The sequence below is a fragment of the Pinus tabuliformis genome, chromosome 3_2 (assembly GCF_031772625.1).
Source record: "Pinus tabuliformis cultivar Carrire ecotype Pingquan chromosome 3_2, CPIR1, whole genome shotgun sequence".
NCBI lineage: Eukaryota > Viridiplantae > Streptophyta > Pinopsida > Pinales > Pinaceae > Pinus > Pinus tabuliformis.
In genome coordinates this window covers 958700606-958704561 of record NC_142302.1, presented here as the reverse complement: position 1 = coordinate 958704561, position 3956 = coordinate 958700606, and positions in this window count along the sequence as shown.

Below are 3956 nucleotides of genomic sequence, written 5' to 3'. Positions count from 1 at the left end.
ACCTCCGCACCTTCAACCCTTCTGTGCCTGCGTACCTCCGCACCTGCAACCCTTCTGTGCCTGCGTACCGGCGCACCTGAAACGCTTCGTTCCTGCATACGTACGCACTTTTCTTTCACTGTACCTGCATACCTTCGGGCATAGATGATTTCAAGACTTCAGAAATAACCCAGACAGTCAGATCTACAGATCTGAACATGCGCCAAAGAGATCTCAGTCCATCAATAGATTCGCCTTATTTAGATCTAGACCAGATCTAGCCCTCGTAAGATATTCAACCCAAAACATGCTCAAGCCAAATGATCTCCTTTGCTTTATATAGGAAAGCTCTTCCTTAAAACATGGATCAATACCACGAGCCGACACCATAATAACCCAATACCATCGGCTAAATACCAAGAGTAAAACATAACAAAACCCCACATGTGAATTTCTTTGCCTTGAAATGTGTGCACTGGGGGTACGCACCTCCTGAACGGGATAACTGCGGGTATGTACGCACTTTATGTAACACTGACCTACGTGTACGCACCTTATGTAAGGTGTACCTGCGTACCCCTTATTTTCTTCAATATTTGATAGCTGATCATCAATCTCTGCTGCTGACTTGAAGTACTGTGATCTATCACCTGAATGGGTTGCCATCAAGGACAACACTTTAGCCATAATGCCAACAAACCTCATTTAGGTAGAAAATCAAACGAAACAATAGGTAGATCAACATCATATTGAAATATGTTTTGATGTAGGTGACTGAGTATTTTTAAACCTACAACCATAAAGATAAATGTCCCACAAGGAAGCTAAGAAGGATAATAAAATATCACCCAAGTATTATGGTCGTTACAAGGTGTTGCAAAAAATTGGTACTATGGAATACAAATTGGAGTTGCCTGCATCTTCTTGAGTACACCAAGTTTTCCATTTTTCATTCTTAAAGAAGGTTATTTGTGACAAGCTCCCAGTTCAAGCAGTATTTTGAGAACATTATGAAGAAGGAAAAGTCATACTAGAACCTGAGGTAGTCACAAAAATAGGAACCCGATATCTATCAAATCAATCAATTTCATAGTATCTCATTAAGTGGAAAAGTTTTTTGCTGAAGATTCCACATGGGAGGATGAGAATTTTATACATAAGCATCTAGAACTACTGAAGCATTGAGGACACCTGTTTTTTGAAAGAGAGGGGCATCTTAGGTCCCTATAATACTAGTGCAGCCCCCTTACTGTTATTTTTAGTGTAACCCTCTATTGTTATTATTGTTCTTATGTAGCACCCATATTGTTATTGTTGTGCCCCATAGATGCACACTATTTTTATTATTGTGCCCTCACATTATTATTGTTATGTAGCCTCTCAATATATTATGACCCCTTAGACTCCTATATAAACCAATGTGGTCTTGTCATTTGTATCATCCAAGAATTTTTCATTTATGTGATTGAAAGAAAGTTTCCCCTTGAAGAGGATACTTTTTAAGTCTTTGATCAATCTTATCTTATTGGAATTGTTTGAAAGACATAATTCAAAATAGGGGGAAATAAATAAATGTTGAAGGCTATGAAAAAAAAAGACATTGTGCATGAAAAGGATTGAGCAAGTGTGTTGGACATAGTGTTGCCATCGATGGCAACGAATGTCATTGATGTAAAAGGATATGTGTAAGGAAGGAGATATGGTGCCTTTAAATATCACATCGATAATGTACACTATAACTTGAATATTATTGATTTTTCTTGAAATTAGGATGATAAAATGAATATATAGATCATATGGTTTGATGCACATTTCAAGTTGTTAGTATGAAATTTCTTGAGGTCTTGGCAAGCAGATTCTCAGAATCGACTAGCCAAGCCAAAGGCAGGTGGGTCCTTGAATTTTTTCTATATTTTGAATTTTGAAAATGTCCTGTTTTTTTTAATTTGTGTTTTTAATTATGTCTTTCTTCAAGTTTTTTTTTTTTTGTTTTTTTTTTTTTTAATTACGCTTTTTTCAAAATCTTTTTTTTTTTTTTTTGTGTTTTGCTTTTTAGTTTTTAATTTAATTTTAATGTTTCTTTTTTTTTTAATTACTTAAAAGTGTTTCTATTTTTTTCCTTTTTGGGGGTATTTTTTTGTTAGCTTTTTTAATTTTGTGCTTTTATTTTAATTTTAATTTTTATGTTAACATCGTTGTTTTTGGTACATTTTTTATGTTTGATTTATTTTTCATCTTTTTTAGATATGTTTTTATATTTATGTTTTTGTTTTTGCTATGTATTTTTTTTTTTGTTTTACCATGTTTTTTTAATTTTCTTTGTTCTAATATATATTATTATTTACTTGTTATTATGTTTTTGAATATTTTGTGTTTTTTATTTTGTATTTATTTTTCTTATTTTTTGTTGTTGTTGTTGTTGTTTTCTTGCATGTTTTTTTATTTTTTTATGTTTCAATACATATTTTTATTTACTTATTATTATTTTTTAAATTTTTTTGTGTCTTTTTTCCTTAATTTTTTTCAATGTTTTAATTTTTGTTTCCTTTTGTATTTTTCCTTTTTATTTATTTTTTATTTTTTTTATTTTATTTTATTTTTTCTTCGGGGTCCATGTCTCCTCAACAAGTAACTTGATCCCATTATGTGTCAATTTGATTGTAGATTTTAAAGTTTTTGTTATAAATGATTGAGTATGCCCTCAATGTGTTAATTTCAGGGTTTATATTTAAGTTCTCATTACAATGAGTCAAGTTTTCCTATATTGTGTGTCAATTTGATGGTTGACTTTTAAATTTTTGTTACAATGCATCAAGTTGTTTTAGGCTAATTTTTTGACGTCGTCAGGCTTTTAGCATTTAAGAAAGAAATTACTCTTGGTATAATGACTCTTTCATTCAGGTAGTCATTTTTAAAGTTTTCTTAGTCATAAATTTTTTCCATAATGTCATGGTTGGAAATTTGTCAAAATTTCAAGGTTTTCTAGCATTTTAGTATTCCAACATCAACATTTTTCTTTTTTATGTTTTCTGGGGGTGATTTGGCTAGAGTTCACGTTTTGAGTTTACAGTTCCTGTTTCAAAGTTTACATTGTTTAAACTCGGAGCATTAGACATTACTAGACATTACAGAAAAAGATTCAATAATCATGGAACTTAATAAAATGAATCAGAAGAATATACTTCATATTGAGGCTACAAACATATTGAAGGAAGTCCAGAAGCTAGTATCTTTATTTGACGTTAAATTTGATGAGAGAACAACACTTTGTTTACCTAATTGATGGGACCAAGAAGGAAACTTACTTTCTTGGTAATCATATGAAAATAAATTAGTTGTTTTTAAGAGTGGGGAAGATAAAACTCATCAAAGGAATAAAACTTTAAAAGGAAGAACTACAGTAATTTTTTTAGAAAGATATTTTCAACTTCTTTGGTTAATGAAGGCATTGCTTGTTGTGTCCTAGGAGAATCGAGAAATTGTGAACTAGGGTTCGACGCAGGAAGCAATAGGAGGAGTGAGCTGAGAACAATGAAGGTGCCATGAGGAGGGAGTTCTACTCCATCATATAGCAAATTTTTATCAAATAAAAGAAGAGAAATGAGTTCGAATGGATTTAGGAGACCTTGGGAGGCTGGGAAAAAAATGTACACTCAAAAGAATTGGAAAGCAGCAAAGTTGATGTTCAGGAAGAAACTAACGAGAAGGTCAGAAGGGAGAAGATACCAGAGGGTAGCAGTCAGAAAAAAGGGTACAGCTCGGCAGACGGACCTTGTAAGCCCAAGACTACCACCAAACCTCGGGTGGTTCTGAATGATCTTGCACTGCAGGAGCACAAAGATCACAGGGCAGCTTATGCTATTATCTATAAGTTCATGGCCCTATGGCCCACAAAGAAGAATATTTATACTTGGATCAGAAACAACTGGAAAACAAAGGGTGATATAACTCTGCATCTAGGGTCCAAGGGTTTCTTC